Below are 26,141 nucleotides of genomic sequence, written 5' to 3' on the forward strand. Positions count from 1 at the left end.
AAATGACTGCAATGCACAGCTGTGCAAATGTAGTGATATCCCTGGTAAGCAACAGTAGCTATTTTTACCTGCTGAAAAGGATTTCTAGTTAAATAGTACTATATCAACTTCTGCTTTCTACTTTTTAAAATCTTGTCTGTCTTTCTTTCTACAGTTTTCCTGAACTGGTTTTAAATTTATTCCAACAGAATAACAGATTGCCCAGAGACGTGGCAGATGCCCCATCCCTGGAAACACTGATGGTCAGGTTGGATGGGGATCTGAGCAACCTGATCAAGTTGAAGATGTCCCTGCTCACTGCAGGGGAGTTGGACTAGATGAGCTTTAAAGGTCCCTTCCAACCCAAAGATTATATGATTCTATGATTTGCTAAATCCCTAGAAGCTACCCCAGCAGTGGTGGCCCTTTCGTATTACACGTTTCATAGGCTGTGGAAGTTAGTAATAGCTATTGTTCTTGAATGAAACGAGTGCATCACAGGTGGCTTATGCACGTGCAGCAGACAGGTTTTTTATCTCAGGCTGTTCAAAGTCAGACTGTTTTGTACCAAAAAAGATGTGTATGATGGAGGAAAGTGTGTCTGACAATAGCAAAGTACTACTTAATATCTTCTAGTCAACAAGTCTGTTCGACATTAATGTTGACTTAATCATGGTTCTCAAGAAATCATTCCAAAAATTCCTGTCTTCATAGTCAAAACACTACTGCTTCTATTCTGGGCTTGTTTAAATTTCATGTCTTGGGCTTTGTTACCTCTGTGTTTGATTACAGGGAAAATCATAGAATCATAGAATAGTTTGGGTTGGAAGGAATCTTTAAAGATCATCTAGTCCAACACCCCTCCAATGAGCAGGGACATCTTCAATCAGATCAGGTTGCTCAGAGTCCTCTCCAACCTGACCTCGAATGTTTCCAGGGATGGGCCATCTACCACATCTCTGGGCAACCTGGGCCAGTGTTTCACCACCCTCGTTGTAATCTGTTATGCTTGTATGCAGTTCAGTAAATCTGCATTTGAACATTATATCAACCCTTTCTGCCTCTCACTGGATTGTCGTTTGAGCTATTACACAACAATTACACATATAAGATTCATGTTTTCTTAGAATAAGATTTGCATTCTGTATGTATGGCTGAACATATTTCATCCTGGATATCCAGTTTTACCTGACCATTCTGAAACATTCTGTTTTTCTTGGGCTTTATCATTAAATCAATCATATAATTCTGTATATTTTACCTGCTATTTTCATTATTCTCGTATTTGCTACTTTGTCTTATCTAAAAATTGTGCATGTCATTGATACATATTAAATAGTATATCATTTGTAATTGATGTCTTGGGATTAATATTGACAATATATTTGCCTGGCATGGATTCCGTTAAGAGTCACATTTAGACTCCAGTCACTTTGCCATTTATTAGTCCAGTTGAAGTCTATCATGTTGATTTTCTATTGTTCCTTGTTTTAAACAACTTAAGCCACACAAAGTCCAGTGAAACTGCAAAAATGTTAGTGTCATTGTATAAGTCACTTGGTGGAACCTCGTCTGGAAAGTGTTTGGATAGTTCTGGCCACTGCTCTTCAGTGAAAATTAATTCAAACTGGAACAGATTCAGGGGAAAACCACTAGCATGACTGAAACCACAAACAATGATACTGAAAGAATTTTGAGAGCTCAGAATACTCAGGTTAGCTCAATAAAGCCAGAGAAGGCTTTCACCCTATAAATATAGAAGGTAATAAACAGAGAGGAAGAACTGATCACACCAAAGAATCATACCAGCAACAGAAAAATTAGATATAATCTGTTTGTTAATTAAGCTAGGACAGAAAGTAGAAACAGATTTCTAACATAAGATGAATTGTGGAATAGTTCACCAAATAGAATAGTAAGAGAAAAAAAGTTCCCTAACTATACTTAAAACATAGTTTTATCTATCTGTGAAAATTATATGTAGTGTGCCAGTTAAAGCAAAGAACTTGTCTGTAATGTAGCAGACCACACCTGTGCTCCTAAACAGTTTATAGAAGTATGCAATATTGAAACTTTCACCTTTATCAAATTAACTTGCCAGAAAGCTCTTTCTCTTAGCTGTACTTTCTCTAAACTGCTCCTGTAAGCTACATCTGTGACCCAGCTGCTCCAGTAACATTCAAAAAATACATCTAGTGTGTAAGCCATTTTCTACTGAAATGGTAAAAATGTTTTTAAAAAACCCAAAACCTTATTATGTTTTGGAAAGGTATAATGTGCCTTTATTCTGTTACAAGTACATCATTTAAAATTAAACCATGTCACTTCTTATCTGTTTTCTTGGTATGCACCCGTGAGAGAATGTTTCCTCTAGGGTATAATGACTAATTCTGTGTAGACTTATATATGTTTGCACTAGTACGCAGAACTAATAAAATTACACATCTTATATTTACTGATGCTGAGTTCCACACTTACCTTAATTTCTCTCACTGCTTCAGACAATCTCAGAAACACAAATAATTCCATCCTTCATAGAATGATTGAAAAGTAAAACCAAACTGAAGTAAAGCTTCAATTTTTTCATGTAAATAATCATTCATTAGCCTAGTAGACTTCAAAACTTGTACAGGAATAAAGACATGGCAGCCTTTAATTACAAAGTCAAAGAGCTCCACCCCTTGAAATTTTGCTGACTTATTAGTATGCCTGTGGTCTTCATAGCTCTTTTGTGACCAGTTAAAGGTACTAATATAATCTCATGGATTAAGTAAGAACTTTCAGAAGATCATTTCAGACAGAGATGGAAATGAGATGTTTGGTTTTGATGTAACAGAACAAAGACTCTGCCACAAAGACTTATGGAAAAAATATGCCACATTAAGTTCAACTTTAGACAAGTCTCTGTATAGCTCTGCCATTCAAAGCAAAATGTATCTCTAATGTTCACTTACCTGAAGTATATCTATTTGTGATTGCAGCATAATTTAGATGCAATCAAGTCCTCTCCCAATGACTGATTAATGGTAAGACACTGGAGCACAGAAGCTACGGCTCTGTCTTCTCAAAGCAAGCAAGTGGCCTTTCTGGTGACAGGGGCATGCTCAGTCTTGAACTGGTTTTCGAAAGTAATATGTCTTGAACTCTTTTCTAACTGAACAGGGTAGGAATGAGAGAAGTGGAGAGCATCCCATTGTCCATGCAGGCAGGCAGGTACTGCTGCAGTTTAAGTGGATTTGTATTTACTTCAGCAGTGAAGAGCTTGACATGAAATGGCTTCTGTCTGAATGTGTGTATACAAAAATGTTACTATACAAGCAGAAAACTTCTTCCTTTGTCTTTATCATAAAACGTTGAGTTGTCCAGTTCTTGAACGGCTGTCTAGGTTGTAGGTCCCAAGCAGATGGAGGTGCCCTGTGGCCTGAAGTAGACATCTTGGAACATTAATATTAGAGATTGCTTTTACCCTCAGTGTTTCCATTCTGGCTAAATCTGGTGTGCCAGCTTTAGGTACCTACTCTTCAGAATTCATGCATCTCAAATGAGACTTAGAAGCCCTTGTCACCTACAAGATTTCAGCCAGATGTTTAGATTCCAGTCAGTGGTCAACATCTAAATCTTAGGATCATCTAGTATAACCATTAAATACTTTATTGACCTTTATGAAATCATCGCTTCCAGATGAAGACACACACGCTTTAAAGATGTTTAAAGACCTCTCCATGGCTAACCTTTGTCCTGGTTTTGGCTGGGATAGAGTTAATTTTCTTCCTAGTAGCTGGTATAGTGCTGTATTTTGGGTTTAGTATAAGAATAATGTCGATAAACATTAAAACTGATGTTTTAGCTGTTGCTAAGTAGTGCTTATACTAAGTCAAGAACTCTTCAGCTTCCCCTGCTCTGCCAATGAGGAGGTGCACGAGAAGCTGCGAGGGAGCATAGTCAAAATGGCCAAAGGGATATTGCATACCATATAATGTCATGCTCAGTATATAAACTGGGGGGAGCTGGCAGAGGGGTGGTGACCACGGTTTGGGAACTGGCTGGGCATCGGTCAGCATGTAGTGAGTAATTATATTGTGCATCACTTATTTCGTATATTCTTTTATTTTTTTTTTTCTCTTCCTTTGCTTTCCTATTAAACTGCCTTTATCTCAACCCACAAGTTTTACCTTTTTTTTTTTTATTCTCCTCCCCATTGCGCCGTGGGGCAAGAGGAGGAATGAGTGAGCGGCTGCATGGTGTTTAGCCACTGGCAGGTTAAACCATGACACTTTTTCACTTGTTTGTTTTCATAGAACAAGTTTCAGAAAGTTTTCTCCAAAGGGAACCTCAACAAACAATGAACCAAAGCCACAAACTGAAAACTCATCACATTTAAGCATCAGGAAAACTAAAAAAAATAAAAATAAAAATAAAAAATCAGAAAATCTATTCAAAATAAGAAGGGTCTGTCCAAGGCCTTGACACAGAATGATTGTCTGCCAGCTCCACTGTTACACTGTTACCCCACTGCATTACTGCGTAGTGTACAGGGAAACATTTCTTTGTTCCTGACTCTCATAAATCCTCCTGAAGTAACTGTTTTGAATAATGATTAAGAGGTTATGGGAAAGGAGCTTCTCCAGAGTGCCTTGTTTGTGCTAATAACACTGCAACTACATCAACAATTCAGTTTGGAGCAAGCGCACAAGTTTTTAGCAAGTCCCCTGGCTGTCCCCACTGATGACATAGTGTTGCAGTTCCGGAGAAGTTTTAGTGTACTCTAGCTAAATTTCTCTAAGTAGAAACTAATTTTTTCTCTGGGTAGACACCAAATGCTCTTTAGCATCTAAAGGGATCATAAGGGTCAAGCATTCATTGGTCCTTTGGTTATATTTGAGCAATGTTCATTGTGGGGACATTCAGTATAGGGGACCAGAATAAATTCAAACTGATCTGAAGTAAACTCTTGAACTTCATACAGTGTAGCTGCAGGGGCTTCAGCACCAACTACTTCAAACTACTGATCCTGTGTCTTGTCCTGGAAACAAACTTATAACCATTTAGCTTCTTGGATCTAAAGTCCTACAAAGTATCGTCATAGACCAGGGTCTTCAGTTAAATAAATGCTTCTTTGGGGAACTGGGAAAGCGCACTGTGAAGAGGGATGTGCTTTACCTCTATCAGTTCTACTCTTCACTCTTTGCCCTTCAGATGCAACCAGCTGTAGATTATGACTCTCTATCACAGCAGCCTTTCTTTCAACTTCATCAGCCCCCGTGGGAAGATCTGTAGTAGACAGCACTAGATTGTGGATTGGCACTTTGGGTGCACATTGCCAGTAGGTGTTGACTGCTTTACTTACCACTGAATAGGCACTTGTGGAAGGTAAGAAAGATGTGAGCATAACATATATATGTTACAGCATAATACAGCGATAAAGAAGGATATTTAAAAGTTTTGCTTAACAATATAATCACAGGCTTATACTGTACTTTTTTATGCCCTAATTGTAATAATTCAATCTATTACATTTAGAAGTCGTGAAAATAAATTTAAACTAACAGTAGATAATTATTCACCTTCCAGAGACATTCTAAATGAAAGAAACAGTTTATTTCAAAGAAACAATATGTTAAGACTACTTACCTTCTTTAAATCAATGAAACGGTTAGTATCCAATTATTTTTATTAGAATCACAGCTAGCACCATTCAGAAACCTCTCAACCTTCTTGCGGAAGGTTAAAGTTATTAAAAAGAAAGTAAAGTTATTAAAAAGAAAGAGAACTGCATGGATGTGCTAATTTTCTTAGACTAAGAGAACAATGTCTTCCTGTAATAAAGGAATCATATTTTGCTGTGACCAACTTATCTACCTGCTTTGTAGAGGGAAAAGAACTCTCCAAAATGTTGTTTTCAGTTCATCTCAATATATCATTTTGGGACTGTTACCTTTAACTGCATAGCAAGTGGTAACAAAACGTCTTAAGAATTAACACAAACTTTTGAACAATTTACGGGAGTTATTAACTCAGTTTGCTAATCCAGTGGGGAATTTCCTGGTTCAAATAGTAGGAAAGGGTAACATGAATTATAATGTGGGAAATATTCTCTCTACAGTCTGATCGTTCACTGTCATATGCAAATAATCATGAATACATCAATCTACTAATTGCTAATCAGACCCCACACTGCTTTAATAAATTCACCTACTAAGGTTGTTCTGTCAATATTTAATTAATGCAGCTTAATAGAATGACTGTTCCTGTTAACATCTGTTCATAGCACATATGGAATTCAGACATTTTGTAACATAGCATTGCTTTTCTTCACAGGAAAGTGGTGTTTAAACAGTGTTTTCCTTTACATAGCAAATATTATCTAAGACATCCAACAGCTTGCAATCCCATCCATTTTGAATGTAGCAGCAGTTGTATAAGAGCCTTGAAGCTGCACTGTTTTTGAGTACTATAAGTAAGAATTTGAATTGTTGACTTAGATGTTAAGATTATCACAAAACCTGTGTTACAAGTTATGTAACAAAATTATATAACAAAGAACAAGTTATGCTATAGAAAAACAAAACTGCCTAAAAATGTGTGCCCATTTTTCAATTTTGCCATGTGGTAACCCGCAATTTAAATGGTCAGATAAAGACAAAAAAAAGTAAATCTTCTGTTGTGTGGAATACATTAATTGACATCGGATTTACTAGATTTCAGGTTAACAAAATGCTAATCTTAATTAAGTTTTACAGTTTTCTTCACTGGGTTTCTTTTAAAGTGTAATTATGCAATGTCTCAAGAACTTCATATGTATATTTGCATACTGACCACATTAATTCTCCACCATACATAAGATCCTTGGGATTTTATTCATTATAATGCAAATTGGCTGGCAAACCATCAGTAAAAAGCATCAGATGTACTTCATTTAAAGCATATAAATGCAATTAATAGCACTTTATTCACTCAAAAGATAAGTGACTACAGGACATATTAAGGAATGATTATGGTTTGGTTTCATTAAAAGTTTAACAGTTGGAGAACTTGCTACATCTAGTACATTCAGCAGTTATTTCTACTCTGCTTAATAGAAATAGGAGTGTTTTGGAAAGAGAAGAATAGTAAGTATATATCTATTCATATATTCATAAGCATAGAAAGCGTTTGCATTTAATTACATCACCAGATTTTAATGAAATGATAGAATACATAAGTTTTCATTTATATATTATTTTTAAACTAATGAGACTTTATGGACCCTATACATGGGACTTAACTCCTTTATTTCTACACCCAATTTCTATACAATTTACCTTATTTTTTATTTCTTATTGATTAATTTAAAAATCGTATTTTACTCAATGTACTTCATATTGATAATGTTTTAAATTTTGTTTTTATTACAGAGTTTGTTTTTTTTCAAAACTGAGTCACAGTGCACAAATCACAGCAGAGCCGCCAATTCTCTTGATTTGGAGAGGGGGTAGCAAAAAATGTTCAAGGAAACTTTAAAAAATTGTTCAGAAAAGGGGTTGCAGTCTGTGGAAAATTTATATGAGCAGAAAAATCACTTTGTTGTAGTTTGATACAGGGGGATTGTATGGTTTGGGGTTGTTTTTTTTTACTCTAAAGCAAACACAATAGAAAAAGTAAAGAACTGATGCGGGCGGTAGTGAGGGAAGGAGTAATGGAAAGACTGTCCTGCTGACAACAGTGTCATGTCACACCACAGCCTATTAGCTTTATCAGATGTATGCATAATAAATATTTTCTCTATGATATACAATTTATAAAATGCTGTGACACTCCTCAAAATGTGTGTGGCAAGGCAGCCATTTAGGCTCTACAGAGTGTGCTAAACTAAATACATAAATAGTAGGATCAAAGTGTCAAAGAAGCCTTCTGGGAGACAAAAATGCCCTATCTTTCAGATCTTAACTGAATTAACTGGGTTAAAAATAAAAGCAGGTAAGTAAGAGATGTTGTGAAGCTATCTTAAACACAGAGGACGAGAAGATTTGTCCTTAGAAAGCCAAGCCCCCATTGGGGAGCTAGACTTACTGGGACAGAAAAGAGCAATTCCCCTTCAAAACTGGTTAAGTCACTGGACTAGTAAAGAGGAATTGTAGGGCTTTATTTTTCCTTGTGGTAAGAGTAATTCTGATTTTGTAATAAAAGTTAATCCTGTACAGACTTCTTCTGTAAATTTAGCTTGTGCTATGTGTGGTAACACAGGTTACTTTGGGGAGAATAATACACAGCATCTGTTCAGAAAAAAACATTAATTTAAATCAAATGTTGCAGCTTAACCCAAGATGTTTGCAATCAGGCACCTATTTGGGTGTCTCAGGAAGCAGTATTTGTTTCACACCATTTTGCAACTGGGGATCTGGCTGCATCAACTGTTATGCATAAAGACAGCTCTCTTGATAAACATTATCCAGTGGACAAGAGGAAGGCAGTTCAAGCATGATTCAAATCCCAAACAGAGAACGGATTTTTAGTATAGGCAGCTCAGCTAGAATAAATCCTGCCCCTACTCACTGCAGACTGGCATGATGAGATACAGACAGTTCTGTAGCTGTGCAGTTTTCCAGCCTGGCAAGTACTTGTCTTAAACCTGTATAACTTAGAATACTAACTATAACTTCTGTTTTCATTCATTAGTGTTTAATTTGTTAGCATTCAGTGCTTTAGATGCATCTTTGAAATGAATTTCCTGATCGACCTAATTTACCAGGTTTGCAACAAGAATCAACTTCAAAGGATACAAGCAGGATTTCTTTCAGAGCAAACAGAACTAGAAGATGGGCTACTGACGTGCAACTAGTGCACGTCAACTACTGTGGATGCTAAATCCACAGGACAAGACTAGAGCTGAAGTAAAACTCACCAAAATGCAGATAGAATGGACATCAGGTCATACTACTGTTTTACTCAACAAAAATGCTCCTACAGTTCTGTACTACTTTTTAATGTAAATATAACCTTACTATTTGCAACAGCTAGTCCTGTCCTTCAAGTGAGATTAGTGGTGTGTTAATATGGCCATAAAGATTCAGAGCTGGAGATGGTTCATGTCCCACAGGCTTACAGGACAGGTGAAGCCCTGACTGCAGTCGTCTGCCCCTTTATAAGCATAAACTTTGAGACATCCAATACATTCAACAACACTCCTTACTTCATATTTGCTAAATGTGTATTGGCCCTCTGTCCTGCATGATGGGGGTCTCATTTGGAGGTGTCAAATTCCTTCATGATCTTCATAAGTGGTTTACTTAGAATCATAGAATGTTTTGGGTTACTAGGGACATTTAAAGGTCATCTAGTCCAACCCCCTGCAATGAGCAGACACATCTTCAACTAGATCAGGTCTCCATCCTAGAAATTAACACTTAGAAGTGAATTAAAGTATTGTTACAATTTAACTATTAAAACATTTTACTGAACCCATCTTCACTGAAGATGTTTCGGCTAGTAACTAAGGATTAACCCACAACCATTGTAATATTTTAACTAATTTTGTGTTCTCCTCAGCTTAATATGAAAAATCTATTTTTCAAACAACATTGTTAACAAACTGTGTATAGACTTCCTTCGTTCTTAATGAAAATAATGCCATGTCACCTAATCCATTGTTTTTCACTAAATTGTTGTCAGGATGGTTAACACACTTTTTAAACAAAAATACTAGAAATAATCTCAGTTCTAGAACTTCTTCAGCACTCCAAATACAAAAGTTCAGAAGCATTTGCTGCTCATATGTTGTTTTAAAGTTCTTTGACATTTCTCTAGTTCTTTTTTTTGATGTATATTTTCTGAAAATAGGACCAAAATTGACTAGTACTTCAGTCTGTGGCATAATCCTAAAATACAAGAAAAGGCCCGTAGTCTGAGCTACCATAAAGTTTAATTCTGCCTCAGAAAATCAATGTTTTCTTATTATTCTTGTAAAAATTCTAAAACAAGGCATGACAACGTTGCCCAGAATTCTAGAGCAGATAATCAAGTATACCTCATCCAGTGAAATTATGGGAAAATTTTATGTAAGAAAGTTGTAATTACGTATATTGGATTTTAGCCAATGTATACAAGTTAATAGTTTTACAGATTAAGCGCAGCCCCCCCAAGAAGGACTTGCGGGTCCTGGTGGATGAAAAGCTGGACATGTGCTGGCAATGTGCGCTCGCAGCCCAGAAGGCCAACTGTGTCCTGGGCTGCATCCAAAGCAGCGTGGCCAGCAGGTCGGGGGAGGGGATTCTGCCCCTCTGCTCCGCTGTGGTGAGACCCCACCTGCAGTCCTGCGTCCAGCTCTGGAGCTCTCAGCACAGGAAAGACATGGACTTGTTGGAGCAGGTGCAGACGAGGGCCACAAAAGTGCTCAGAGGGATGGAACCCCTCTCCTATGAAGAAAAGCTGAGAGAGTTGGGGTTGTTCAGCCTGGAGAAGAGAAGGCTCCGGGGAGACCTTACTGCAGCCTTCCAGTATTTAAAGGGGGCTTATAAGAACTATGGGGACAGACTTTTTAGCAGGGCCCGTTGTGATATGACAAGGGGTAATGGTTTTAAACTAAAAGAGGGTAGATTCAGACTAGATCTAAGGCAGAAATGTTTCACAATGAGAGTGGTGAAACTCTGGCACAGGTTGCCCAGAGAGGTGGTAGATGCCCCATCCCTGGAAACCTTCAAGGTCAGGTTGGACGGGGCTCTAGGCAACCTGATCTAGTTGGAGATGTCCCTGCTCATTGCACGGGGGTTGGACTAGATGACCCTTAAAGGTCCCTTCCAACCCAATCTATTCTATGATTCTATGATAAATGGCAAACTTAATTTCCTGTGACATCTACAAATTTTCTGGAGCTTTCCTAACCAGATGTTAAAATTAGCCCGTGTTTATTTAGCTCTTCATGAGATTTCATAGAGACTACATATACCATTACATGTTAACGTACTATTTCGTTACCGTTTCTAAATGTATGTAGAATAAATCACAGTTAAGAAATTCTATTTTGGCTACTTAAAACACTAAAATTAATCTCTCTTCTTGACATTAATTGCATATGGAATTATTTTTTTCTCACCGTTAAGGTACTGTAGTGAAAGAGGAGAGATCTTTATCTTATTATTTACACTGAACATGCTTTACTGTAAGCCACCTAAAGCCTGCCTTTGGCTGGAATGCTCATTTGCCTTTACATTGCTGGTTCTAGAACATCTCTAGAGCATCACATATCCATGTAGTATATATTCATTAAAACATTTATCATAACAGCATTTGTTGTACCTCCCTCAGAATACTTTTTGCATCGATTACTTTACAGAGGACTTTCTTTGTCCTTCCTTAACACCTATAGTCATATATCTTCATCAGAAAGCTTCTCTTAAAGTAAGGGAAAGATGAAGACTTAAACAGGTTACATCTTTATTATCAAATAAAATAAATATGACAGGACGCAACCCCTATTTCTAAAGGTATGACCCAGCTCATGTACATACAGATAAACCAACTCTTTGTCTCAAAAAAACAAACTCATAAATGAGAAGAAAATACAGAAAAAATAGGCCATCAAGTCTAAAGTGGCTGCACCTAAACTGTCAATTAAGAATATTCTCTGATGCGAGTTCTTTTCCAAACTATGCCTCAACACTTGCAAAATCATATAAGTATTCATTGGAAAAGACCTCTGGAAGACATCAAGTCTAGCCCCCTACTAGAAGCAGGACTGTCACCAACACTGTATTAGGTCAGCCACAGATTTGTCTAGCAGTGTCCTTGAAAATCTTCAAGAATAGAGCTTAAAAAACCTCTCTGGGCAACCTGTTATTACATTGCACTTCTCTCCTAGTGAAAAAAGTTTTCCCCAGTAACCAAAATGAGCCTCCTGAGCTGCAACTTTTGGCCAAAGCTCCTTATTATATTGCCTGCTTCTGTTGGAAAGGGCTTGGGTGAACCATCCACGTGATTGCCTTTCAAGTAGTTGCAGGCTGCTGCTAGATCACCCTGTTGTTCTCCTTCTGGGCAGGTATTTCCACTCCAGTCTAAGAATTATGTTGGCCAAGAATGCCCATCTTTAGCAGGTTGGTCCTCTGCAAATACAGTCACTTCGTGCACAGGAGTAAAAGTTATCCCACAAGCCAGCCTATGAATGTGTGTGTATTGTAATCAGAAATAGAGAAGTCAGCTGTCGTTATGGTGCATCAATTGAGCACATACTTGTTGTTAGACAAAATCTAGTCATAGGAAAACAGCAGACTGTGAGAGATATTCAGCTTAACATAGTATAGTCATAGTGTAAATTAGTGGCTGAATGTTCTTCATCTGTCATGGTCAGGTCTGAATGGACAGTATGAACTATAAGGGCCAGAAACACACATGGTTTTGACTCCTAGTGTGTGGCAATAGTATTTTCTAATGGTGTGCCTGTAGCTAGACAGTGTGTCCAGTTATAGTACCTCATCCTACAGTGTCTCAAGAGCCAGGATATTTGCAGCAATCCAAAATAGCTTTTGTCCTGTTATACTCCCACCATTCTTCCCTCTTCTTTCATACATCATTCATAGTCATGTGAATCATATTCTCTTATGAGAGCAAAAGAGAGAAAAAATTTTTAGTAACAAAGGAGAAGCTACTGTACATAGGCCACTAGGGATGGGATCAACAACCACCTTCTTACAGTATGAATGACAGTTTGCTACTCTTTCAAAACAGAAATCCAGTCTTCCTGCCCCTCATCCTTAAAAAGATTCTGCTTATTCTGTTTGCTTCCCTACAACATCCTCTTTCATCTTGACATCCCTTTTTTCTTCCAGAGGAATCAACAGTAATGTGGGAAAATAGAAAGGCTTTATACTACCATGATTATTCTTTAGTTTGTTCTTCGAGTCACTGCTGAAACAATACTGGCAATTTCTCAAAGTGCTTTCATTTGCCTTTTCTGACAGATAAACTTTTGGGAGGTCTTTTCTGTTTGTTTTTGTTTATTTCAAAAATCAGAGAAGCCTTAGAAGGAAGTAATAATCAAATCTAGCACTTTTCCTTTTGATGAAGCCTATCACAAGGAAAATCTTGTAGATACACTAGTAGCCATTGGCAAGCTCTAAAGTCATTTTAATTATAAATCCTCAAGGACTATAGGTGAAAAGGACAGCTTGTACCTGACTGCTCTTCCTGACAGCCAGTACAATGACATTTGACTTTGTGGAAGGTGAAGCTAGTGCATAACCTCAATATTCTTCTCATTTACATACTGCTACCAGGAAAAAAGCTGTCGGTCACTTTAAAGTGAGTCTTCTGAAATAGTGGCAGTCGATAATGCAAATTTTTTTCTGTGACCTGTTCATCTTTTTTTATCACCAGGAGTTACCAAGGCTGATTTTTCAATGTGCATTTTCCTATGTTTTTGGACAATAATGAAAGTCCATAAGTTAAAGGACAAAGGGTAAGAATGCACAGAGGGCATGACTCTTAGGCAACCTAGTATGTTAATGGTAGATTTAAACAGTCTTTATAACCAGAGATCTTTGAGTTGATATATGACCTTGCAAAAGAGCAATTCATTACAGTTCTTGCAATGGCAGCTTCAAAAAAGTCATCAATAACTGCTTGGCAGTTAACACAAAAGAGTTAGCAGAGAGGGCAAATAACATGGTCTTACAGTCAAGGAAACACTGGAAAATATGCAATCTTCTATCAGGAATGCATATTCAGTTCTGAACCAATTAACCTAATAAAAGATAATTGAATAAGAGAATAAAACTATTGTATTCATCTAGAAGACTAAACAGTTTCTTTGACTTTGTTTCTGCCTTGCATTTGTTACTCTTACCCCGTATGAAGGATGAAGTACTGCTATCTCCATTTAAATAGGACACATTTCACTGGAGTATTTGCTTAATCGGGACATCTCCACGATAAAAAATTTGACTGAAAGGCAAAGTGTTCCACTTAATTCTGGATATCACTGCAACCAAAACCATTCTTCTTCTCCCACTGAAGTCAAAGGCAAATATTCCAATGATTTCAGTTATTGCAGAGATGTTGATAAAGTTGATTGAAGTATGAAGAATAGGCAATGCCTTTTTGCCTTAAAGACAGAAAGATTCTTTCTGTACTAAAGGGTCAGATCCAAAAAGGAACTCGTTCACCTAAGAGTTAGATGATGAAACTTTTAGACAACAGGACTCTCTCTGGAAGAGAACTCAGAATGCTGTGTTAGGCACCTGTGCTCCCCGCGCTACACTTGAGAACCAATGTGGAATGAGGTCTGAAACACACAGCACCATCAATTAATGCATTTAATGCCAGTGTATTGTTAACCACTTACCAGTAGAAAATATGAAGGTCAGAGTGTTTCTGAAGTGCTAGCCTTTTCTTAGGCCTGGTTATTATCCTACAAGTCTGTGGAGTCATGCATCTCTGTCCCTCTGATACTTTTTTCAGTATGTATGTGTTGTGGTTTAACCCAGCAGGTAGCCAAAACAACCACAGAGCTGTTCACTCACCTGCTGCAGCGGGCTGGGGAGAGAATCTGAAAAGAAAAAGGGTAACACTCATGGGTTGAGATAAAGGCAGTTTAATAGGACAGGGGGAAAAAAAGAATAATAATGATAATGGCAATAATAATATAATATAATAATAAAAAGAATATACAAAAGAACTGATGCACAGCGCAATTGCTCACCACCTAACTGATGCCCAGTTAGCTCCCGAGCCACAGCACCTCCCCAGCCAACTCCCCCAGTTTATATATTGAGCATGACATTGTATAGTATGGAATATCTCTTTGGCCATTTTGGGTCAGGTCCCCCGGCTGTGTCCCCTCCCAGCTCCCCGTGCACCCCCCGCCTGCTCACTGGCAGCCCAGACTCAGGAAGCTGGACAGTCCTTGACTGCTTAGCAACAACTAAAAACATCAGTATGTTATCAACATTATTTTCATCCCAAATCCAAACCATAATCACATTCTAGCTTCTATGAAGAAAATTAACTCTATCCCAGGTGAAACCAGGACAAAGTGCAAGGAATCTGTTGTTTCAGAGGTGAACAGTACTCAGTCTTCTCACAAAATATGCAGGAAGGGTAGTTTTTTTGAAGATGTCACAGTTCAACAAAGATTCTGAGTTTCTGAAAAGCAGAATGGTTATTGTACAGCTGAAAACAATGTCAGATTCCAGAACATTTACTGTAATAGTTTTTATATAATTGTCATTAAAGGTTTGTTAGAGAAGAAGTATGCAGACTCTGTACCAAGACAAAATGCAGGTTACAATTCTGTCAGCATGCTCGTGTTTGCACTTTTGCTAGCTTACTAAATTTGATGGCTTTTTCCCCACTGAGTGATATGGTTTTGGTAAAAGGAAAGGAGGATATCTCTAGTTAGATAAGAGTATAAGCTGGTTGTTCATTTTTCAGTATCGTTGTGGTTTTTCTCCTCCTCAAGCTGAGAAGAGTTCATACCTGCTGTTAATGCTATAACAACGTTATGATAAGCATTTATGCACATAAACTAAAAGCTTTTTCTCTAGATGTATTTAATAATAAAATGCCTGTTTTTGAGGCTCGTGAGAGTAGAAAGTATCATAGAAGGGCAACTGTAGACTGAAACACTTAGGGGACTTTTAGATTCTTCTTTGGACTTTTTAATAGAACAGATTTTTTTTATGGCTTGTTTCTTAGGGAAGACTGTTACTTCAATTAGACGAGGAATAACTAAAATGCCTTCATTTACTTCAATATAATTAATCCAAATACCTGCTGGAGCAATTGAAATAAGGTTCTGAGTCTCAGGACAGACATTTATTTAGGGTGATAGGTTGCCAACAAGCATGATTCTAAAATATTCAAATATTACAGAGAGGAACCCGTACAAAGACCAAATCCCAGTTTTCAGCACTTTATTGTGCACTAATGAAAAAATAATCATATTGTTTCCCTCTCTATCTCAACTGTCATACATTTTGAGTAGCTGAACATTTATACTTCATGATTAGGTTATTTTCTTATTGGGAGATAAAGTGCTTGACAAGAACACAGTGTGTTGTACTCTAGTCTAAACTTATTTCAAATACGTATGTTTTTGAGGACAGCTATTGGATAGCAATGCCAAATAAGAGCTTATCATTAATACAGACAGAACTCATTAAAGCAAACCTGAAACAGTCTTATCCCAGACTGTTTTATAGGTGTGATTCTTCTTTAACTCACACCAGTTGTATATGTTATAGCAATACAGCAGAAACTTGTATCAGTGTTGAAGACAGCTATATATAACTAAATAGAGTCAATCCTTATCTTTTCACTGCATAAAACTTCCTGATCATTTAATATCTGGTATGATTTTGTTGACCCAGATAAGATAAGAATCTGGCTCTGTGTTACTATGCTTTTATTGAAAAACAGTACCAAAATGGAAAATACTTGAAATTCATCATATGTCCTTTTGACTTCTGCACTCATTTTTTTCCCGTGTAAACTATGGTGCAAGAAAGAAGATCCATGCATAGGTCATGACACAATACATACCTGTCACAGGCATGTCATGCACATAGTCCTAAGAGCAGTGAGGCACTTAAAGGTGTCTCACAGTTTAGACACAGTATGGTAGCTTCTGAGCATATAATCTATACGGCAGCATGGCCCAACAAAGAATGGGTCAAACTCCTACCTCTAAACCCCTGGTTCTAAGCAATAGTAAAATCAAAATCATAAAACTTGGAAATGAAGCGATTTAATTCTCAAATATCATCATACACATCCTGATACCCATGTCATATCTGATGAAAAACAAAACATTTTTCACACCTCATTCTTAGCTTCTCTTCATTTACCAGACTTTTTTTCTTTAACCCTAACAAGGCTTTTAAGTCTCATAAAAAGTAAAATTGAAAAATAGCAATATCCTAGTACTTAGACCCACTCAAGGACTTAATCACCTAAAGTAAGGCTCAAGAGAAACTAAGGGACCTCATTTTTATTTTGCTAAAATTATTTTCCAGTTGTCTTTGGGTGATACATTCACTTTGTAAGTGAATTCCACAAACACCTTTTAAAAACATTAACATTGTCTAGCTTGCTAAAGTCCTACTTCTGTACATGCCAGCTTTGCCCTGATTAAAACAGCTTAGGGAACACCTCAGGGTTTAGAAACTGAGGATGTCAAACTGTCAGGGCATAGCACAGGCCAGCTGCTCTCGCAGGGCAGGGTGATGGCAGCCACGGGCAACAAGGCACTTGGCCTGGGCAGGCAGCCAGGACCTGTCCCAGCCCGCAGCCGGGAGCAGAGCATCCAGGAGGGCCACACCAGTCGTGGGCACCATGCACCTCCCTGGGGATGGGGATAGGCAGAGGCCGGGCTTGGATATCATCCCATGGGTGGGAGAGAGGATCAGGCCCGGTGGGGGTACCCAGCGTCAGACGTAGCCCCGGGACGGCCAGGCTCAGATGTCTGCTCACAGGTCAGGGTCAGGCTCAGCGGTGCATACAGCCGGGTCCAGGCATGGCTGCAGTGCAGCTGGAGCTGAACGCTGGTAAACCTACAGTCTATCACCATCAGGGACAGACTGACCCAGGCTGAGCTGCAATGGGGCTCCTAGACCTGTGGATGTGGGTGTGAGGGTCCCAAGTTGAGGCTGCTCGGCCCATTGAAGACCATTAGTGCCCTTAGGACCTTGACACAAGTTCCCTTGCAGACACAATGAAGGAAGAGCACTCACAGAGCTTGCCTTGCTGTGTCAACTGGATTTATCCTTCACGATCAACTTTTCTTACTGGCAAGCTAAACCAGATCCCCATTCAGCATTTTTGCTTCTGCTTTTGGAAGCATCTTATTGTCCCAATGACTTCAGCAGAAGGGCTAGAGAGTAGGAGTCTGGCCCCTGAAAGTAAGGTATTACTTATAAGTATTATAAGTATTATAAGTATACTTAGAAGTATTATAAGTATTATGTATTCTAAGTGCATTTACTATTTCATAACATTCCTGAGTTTTGCCATATGATTTTTTACTGAATATTTGTGTTCTCAGGAACTACTGCAACCACCCCAACATAGATCAGACATTAGCGTGAGGCCAGATCTGTTATATCTCCCAGTACTTCCCTGAAGGTCACCTAACATGTTGGATTACACAGTTCTTATTTTGCTTGCTTTTGTGCCACTGCGACACTAGCAGGAGGTGGTAACAGTAGTCACTTACCTTATTTCATGACCACATGAAAATTTTTCTTTCCAAATAAATACAAGGTATATCCTTCTGATGTCTTTCTTTTTTTCTAGTTTATTGTCCTAAGAACGGTGTGGCAGAGAAAGGATAAGTTTTAGATGTCATTTCTTCCTCTGAATATCTATCGTTTCTTTTTGATGACATATCTTCTTGTGACCTTTTTTTTCTCTACACATTTTATATTTTAATTTTCTTTTTTAAACTTGATGATTACCTTTTTCTGACAAGGCATAGTTGAAATTAATTTTTTTAAAAGGAAAAAATAATATATGAAGTAATGATTGTAGGCAATTTTGGCTTTTTTTAGATAATGCCCATTCCAATATTTAAAGAATCTCTCTCTTACTAAACTGAACCTGGCCATCTGCATTAACTAAGTTCATACCTTTCCCTTAGGGAGTATATCTTTTTTCAAGACACATTTCTCAGTTTGTTTATCGTGATATGCAGTTTTTGAAGTCAGTAGAGCCAGGATAATTAATGCCGTTAAAGCCCAGAGCTCACGGTGTGATATAGTACCCGGAGCAAACATCTGCCTTGAGAGTCATGCAGTATTTTCCCAGCTATGGTGGGATTTCTGGGTGACTTTAGGCTGTATTGAGTTTACATGGCAGGATTTAGTGACAGCATATTTAAGAAAGGGTAAAAAACAACATGCAGCAGCTGCTAGAGAGGGGAGCAAGAAGAATATGAGAGAAACAACCTTGCAGACACCAAGGTCAGTGAAGAAGGAGAGAGAGAAAATGCTCTATGCACCAGAGCAGAGATACTCCTGTGGCCTTTGGAAAAGATCATGGTGATACAGGTTGGCCCCTTGCAGCCCATGGAGGACTACACTGGAGTAGGTTAATTCACACTGCAGTCTGTGGAGGACCCCATGCCACAGCAGGTGGAGATGTCCTGAAGGAAGCTGCAGCCCATGGAGAATCCACACAGGAGCAGACTCCTAGCAGGAGGTGTGGCCCATGGAGAGGAGCCCATGCAGGACCAGATTTTCTGGCAGGAACTATGGCCTGTAGGGAACCCACACTTGAGCGGTCTGTTTCTGAAGGACTGTACCATACAGAAAGGACCCATGCTGGAGCAGTTCTTGAAGGAATGCAGCCTATGGGAAGGGCCCATTTTGGAAAAGTTTGAGAAGGACTGTGTCCTGTGGGAAGGACCCCATGATAGAGCAGAGGAAAAGTGTAAGGCGGAGGGAGGAGCAGAGAAGAACTGCTATTGCCTGATTGCAACTTCCATTCCCCAGGCTCCCTGTGCTGCTTGGGGCAGGAGGAGGAGAGGTAGAGGAGTGAGGAATTAAGGAGTGAAGTTAAGCCTGGGGAAAGGGGTGGGGGGGAAGGTGTTTTATTTTTGTCTTTATTTCTCACCATCTTTATTTTTATTTTTTTAACAAATTAAATTAATTTTCCCCAAGTCAAGTCTGTGACTGTAACTGGTAAGTGATCTCCCTGTCCCTACCTCAGTCCATGAGGTTGTCTATCTTATTTTCTCTCCCTGTTCTGTTGAGGAGTAGGAGTGACAGCTGGGTGGTGTCTGGCAGTCAGCCAAGGTCAACCCACCACATGGGCAAATAATCAAACAACTTAAAACTTTGCAACTTAAAATAAAAAGTGATGTGAATCACATTATCTCCAAGCTCTACCTTGTGGGCTCAGGATGGTAACCAAGGATCGCTGGCAGATGCAAGCATTTCTTGTAAAGTCGTCTCCTACTAAACACCATTGCATACGTCATATATTTCATATATTCACATATTCATACTACTCATGATATCCAGTCTACCATTTAGCTATCACATACTGAAGTATGGGATAGTTGTTTATCCTTATCAAAATGTTATGTGCAGTAATGTAATAGCTTTTTGCCCAAAGATTACCAAGTTCTTGGTTAATACTTCTCACATGACTTCATTATAGAATGTCAAAGCCCCTACTCCTAGTCTTCCACTTTACTCCTTTTCTTGTTCACAACATCTCAGCAAAAGACTACTACTCAGTGCTTGAGAGGGTCTTGAATCAATTTTCCCAACCTACAGTACCTAAGCTGCCCTTTCTAATAAACTTCAAGCATGTCTCCCTTCCTTCCAAGCTATTTGCCAATTTATCAGTTTTCTAGTATACCAATTGGTTTATTTGTCAGGTTTTGTTTCTTAATTTGTTCATTTGTCAACTTGCTAATTGCTTGCCACTTTCACAGTACTTACCCAGTTGCATTCACATCTTCATTCTAGTGATTGCAGTAGAAAAAAATGCAGATACTCAGTTCAACGCAATACCTTAGAGTTTTGTTTTAAAGGGCAGGGTATTGACATGTAGTATTTTAAAATCTCATGCTGTATTGATTTATAGATATTTTAGACAAGACATTTTAATTTTTCCTCTATATGGTTAGCCAAATACCCTACACAAGGAATTATCAAGTCTATGAATTATATATATTTGCGTTCCATAACATGATATACTTCAGCCAGTGCATAAGATGCCCCCACAGAAACTGAACTGAATCCATGAATTGACATGACTGTGGCTATAAACAGAATACCAAGCTGCCATGAAATCAGAGCTTTCCATGAAAGAGCCACTTCGACCTTTAAGAGCAGGAATAGCATAAATATTCAAAACAAAAGGATAAAGTGTACTGGAGAAGCAAAATTGTTCCCTGACAACATACCAGTCTAGCACTACAGATTCCAAGGTACTGTTTTCTTCTTTTTAAGGATCAACATTCTCATCTCCTAAGTCCTAAAAACGTTACCTTGAGTTGCTCTGTTACTGTGGCATTATCAAGCTAGTCTGCTGAAGGCGTTTTCTTTGCAGAAAACAATTTAAGATTTATTGGACTTGAAAAAGAGAGTTTTACTCTATAGCCCACTAGTTATAGCCCTTTCTGTGGAAAGAAGAGACATGGGCTCTGATCTCTGCTCCCACTGCTGGTTGTTCTTTAAAAAAAACAAAATCCAATAATGTTTAAGTACTGTTGTGACATGTGCTTTTATTTTCTTCTTGTTATTACTCTTTCCTTCATGTAGTGTCAGTTTATCTGAACACAGCTGTTACTTGAAATGTCTTGGCAGAAAAACTGTTTTTCACCTCATTCTCAACATGATGGTTAATTTGATGACCTAAAACATTGAAACTGAAAATCAAGGTGGTTAATTTTATCCTACTTTAATTTTTAATTACATATTACTTTGATATCATCTTTTGGAACACTGATATGCTTTTAAAAATTTCCTAATGTGATAAAATCAACATATTGTGGATTTTAATATCAAATTATTAACCTATGAATACATATTATTAGACAATAGCCTGTATATATCAGCTTGAGATTCTGTTCTACAAATGAGAAAGTGATAGCACAAGTAAGAAGATTTTCTCTAAAAAGAAATATTCAGGAATTAGCTGAAATGCATTTCATAGCTGAAAAAACTCAGTGAGAACAGTTGTAGCCTGCTATGCCAACATGCCATCAACAAGTCTGGCTGGCAGGATTTCACATGACTACAAAGGAGGGAAAGGCCTGGATTAAATCTGTGTAAGTTTTCGGTACCTAACTTGGGCTCCAACATTAGGCTCATAATTGCTTTTCATCAATATTTGAATAGCAACTTCAGAAAGTGGTTTGGTCATAGGGGTTAAAGTCAGATGAGACTGATGTAAGTGAGGCACAGAGACCAGTCTTTATGACAGAAGTAGTCAGGTTTGAACCCTGAATCTAGCAGGGCACTGCAAAGCCATCTGAAAACTCCAGTTCACTAGAGGCTGAAGCTTTGGAAAGGATTTCTATGGAGTACACATTTGAAAACAGAAGACCAAAACATTGATACAGAGTCCTAACAAGGTAATTCTTGTGGCACACTGGTTAAATGTTCCATGTCTCTCTCCTGTGAAATCAATCAAAGCTTGTGTTTCCCTATCATGGGCAAAGTGGCTCCATTTGTGGGAACAAGGAATTGCTTCTTGATTCGTTCTCTAATGAATTGGTTTTCATTTCCTGGTCAATAATACATATCCATCTGGAAATTGAACAAAGGATTTTTTAATTCTGCACCAATTTTCAGGGAAAAAATTGTCTAGTACTGTTATCATAATTGTAGAATTTTTATACTGTATTATCTTTGGAAATGATTGATTTTCCAGTCCAGAATATATTGGACATCTTTAAAGAAGCCCAGTCGTACATATTAATCCATCAGATTACTTATATCATCTGTTTATATTTAATTTATTGCCCCTGTTCACTTCCCTGATGTTTATCATATGTGCAATTTATTATTTTCCTTTTTAACCTTACATTTTCAATTTCATTTCCAATAATCATAAGTGAGAAAAACACAGAAGGAAGTGAGATGAAACCTGGCAGAAGGAAGCGATGCATTCAGACATTTAATAATTGTACTTTATGAAGGTGTGGACAAGCTGTCCAACCTGTCAGTCTCCAGTCAAATAGAAAAAATCAAGTTCCTCAGAAAAAGCATCACAAAGTGGGCCAGTGAGGTGAGGAAAACTGTTCTCATAATCTCCTTTAGCTTTATGTTCTGTCGATGTATTCAAAAATAACATATTTATATGACTGTCTGTCTTGTAGTCATACCTGGCAGGGTCTTGGTGGCAGGGTGCTGGAGGGTGACCTGTGTGGAAAGAACAAGGAGCTACTCTGAAACGGACCTAAACAACCCATCATCTGCCAAATCTGCCACCAGTTCAAGGAGCCGCTCAAACATACTTAAGAGTGGCAGTTGCTGGGAGGATGAACAAAACAGGGGAGACATGAAAGAGGCATGGAGGAAATAGGCAGGAGACATCACTGAGGACACAGCTAGAGATGCAGTCTTGAAATGAAGCACTTCATGCCACAGCAGGGACAACCCTGAGGGACTGTGGCTGTGAGTGACCCACTCCAGGACAATGACAGGCCTGAGGGTCTGCAGCCGTGGGCAACGCATGGAACAGAGGAGAACAAGAAGCCAGGAGCAGAGACACCCTGATCCCAACTTTCTGTACCACCTGTCACCTTCCCAGAGGCACTGGGTAGGACTGAGTGTGACCTGTGGCAAAAATAAAGGAAGCTGGGACTTAATACTTTTCTGCATTAGAATAAATAAAAATATAAATGGATGAACATTTAATTTCAGTATGAATTTAGGAAACAAAATGTATTTAATACTGCATTAGTTAACAGTCTACTCTCATATATTTTTTCTCACTGTATTTTACAAAGAAAGTCATCATATTTATCTGGAGGGCAGCCCTGCAGAAAGGGATCTGGGGGTGCTGGGTGACTCCAGGCTCAATATGAGTCAGCAGTGTGCCCTGGCAGACAAGAGGGCAAACCGCATCCTGGTGTGCATCAAACACAGCATAACCAGCCGGCCAAAAGAGGTGATTATCCCCCTGTTGTCAATGTTGGTGTGGCCTTACTTTGAATATTGTGTGCAGTTCTGGGCCCCACAATTTAAGAAGGATGTGAAGGTACTTGAATGCCTCCAGATGACGGGAACAAAGCTAGTGAAAGGGCTGGAAGGCATGTCCTATGAGGAGTGGATAAGGAGCCTGGGTTTGTCTAGTTTGGAGAGAAGGAGGCTGAGGGGCAACCTCATTGCTCTCTACAGGTTCCTGAGGGGAAGTGGAGAGGGAGGTGCTGATCTCTTCTCCCTGGTATCCAGTGGTAGCACTTGTGGGAATGGTTCAGAGCTGCACCAGGGGAGGTTTTGACTGGACATTAGGAAGCATTTCTTTACCAAGTGGGTGATCAAACACCAGAATAGGCTTCCTAGAGAGGTGGTCAATGCCCCATGCTTGTCAGTGTTTAAGACATGTGGACAATACCCTTAACAACATGCTTTAACTTTTGGTCAGCCCTGAATTGGTCAGGCAGTTGGATTAGATGATCATTGTAGGTCCCTTTCAACTGGAACTGAACTGTTCTGTTCTATTCTACTCCATTCCATTCAATTCTACTCCATTCTAAATTAAAAAATCAAGCATTGAAAAAATTTTGACTAGAATAAAGTCACTATAACCTTAATTCAGTTCTGTTGCATATGTGCTTTGTGATGTATTATCTAATTATCGCTATTCTCCTTATGATCCCTGTCTCCACAAGATCACTGTAGTATTTCACACATCTGTTCATATTTTGCATTCTCCTCATTGTCCACTGCCTGGCCTCCTCCCCCTCCCCCCATTAACTTTCTGCGTAAGACTGAAAGCCTGGTCTGGAGATGGAATTTTTAATTTCCCCGTAAGTGTTTCTACAAGACTTATCACTAGAGTGTGGTACTGCTTCATAAACATTAATGAATTCAATTTCACATATAGGTACTGACACCATTTTAGAGAGAGAGAACTGAGGCACCAAGGGATTAAGATTAAAAATCGCTGGTTGGAATATCTATGACCACATTTTTCATAATATTAGCATTAATGGATCTTCATATATTCACAGCACAGCAAATCAACTTTAATTACATCTGTGAACAGTCAATATTGATGTAACGGAGGTGCAACACATTCAGACTATTATGAACATGCACCTTTAGAAAGTGTAGCTGAAGTGATTCATCAAATACAGTGAAACTCAATGGCAGAGGCATAGACAGAATGTAATTTCCAAACAAACATTCCACTTCTGTAAATGTAACATCAGCCTTTATGTATTTCAGCTTTTGGAATAAACGAATCATGACTCTGTACAGGCAAAAGTCTCCCCTTTCCTGTTGCCACTGTCAGTGTTGGCTATGTGTCTCCTTTCTGGTCTTGTGTCCCTTCACCCTTTGTTCCCATGCTCCCAATTCCCTGTGGAATATTTGTCATGTAATTTCAGCATCCCAAAATTCCTTCCTTTTAAGTATATCTCCTGTCTTCTGCTTTTTCCTTCTCTGTCTCCTTTCCTGCCTTCAACAATCCTTTTAGGAACATTTATTAATATTCTAATTTGCTGACCAAATCTCAGTCCAAATTTACTGTGGGCTTCAGCCAGTAAAGAACGTATGTACAAAAAGTGGGATTTAGATGGCATTTAGGTGCCTGATTCACATTCTGAAAGCTGCATTCTGCACCTGGAGAAAGCAAAAATGCAAAAGGCCTTTGCTGTTTTACTTTCCTGTTTTTCTGGGCCATGTCTTCTGCTGTAGACATGGACCCAGCTGATTATAAAAGTGATATATTGCAACAAGCAGGGAAGTTGCTGGGACTTTTTCTGACTGAGGAGTGCTGAATAATGCTGGGTCATGCTGACACTAACACGTTAGTGAAAACAAAAGGCCTGCAGTTCAAAGGAATTATCTGTACTTGATGAAAACCATATATATACACACACATACATTCACAAATGCATACACACAACTGCAGTTCAAAAATATCAAGTCAGGAGGTTGTCAAACATTGCAGGTATGCCCATGACAAAAATATAGCAAGACTACTGATCAATGTGTATATGTATGTCAGAGAAATTATGTAGTCAATTATCAATGTGTAACAATGCAATTCTGTAGTCAATTATCAATGTGTAACAATGCAATTATGTAGGAAGGAATTTAGTCAAATTCAGATTATAGAACCCGGACAGTTATTACAGCTCTTGGCTGCAGTTTGTCTGATAATATGCAATTTTACTCCATTTTGTTAATCACCATACTGTGTGAAGTCAGGAAACCTGAGTGACAATTCTTACAGAATAGCTGATTGTGCCTGAAGTGAAGGATTTATATTGATGTATGGGCAGACCTTGGCAGAAGAATAATGTAAAAAAGAGTCACTCAAAAATCAATAAAAAATGTTTTGACTGTGTAGTGTGGCTTGAACTTAAGACTGATTGGAAGCCAGAAGATAAAATGTCCCCCACCAATGTCCCCAAGGACTCTATGCATCATAGAACCAGAGAATCATAGAATAGTATGGGCTGGAAGGGACCTTTAAAGGTCATCTAGTCCAAACCTCCTCCAATG

The sequence above is a fragment of the Phaethon aethereus genome, assembly GCF_964289735.1.
Source record: "Phaethon aethereus genome assembly, chromosome: 1".
Classification (NCBI taxonomy): domain Eukaryota; kingdom Metazoa; phylum Chordata; class Aves; order Phaethontiformes; family Phaethontidae; genus Phaethon; species Phaethon aethereus.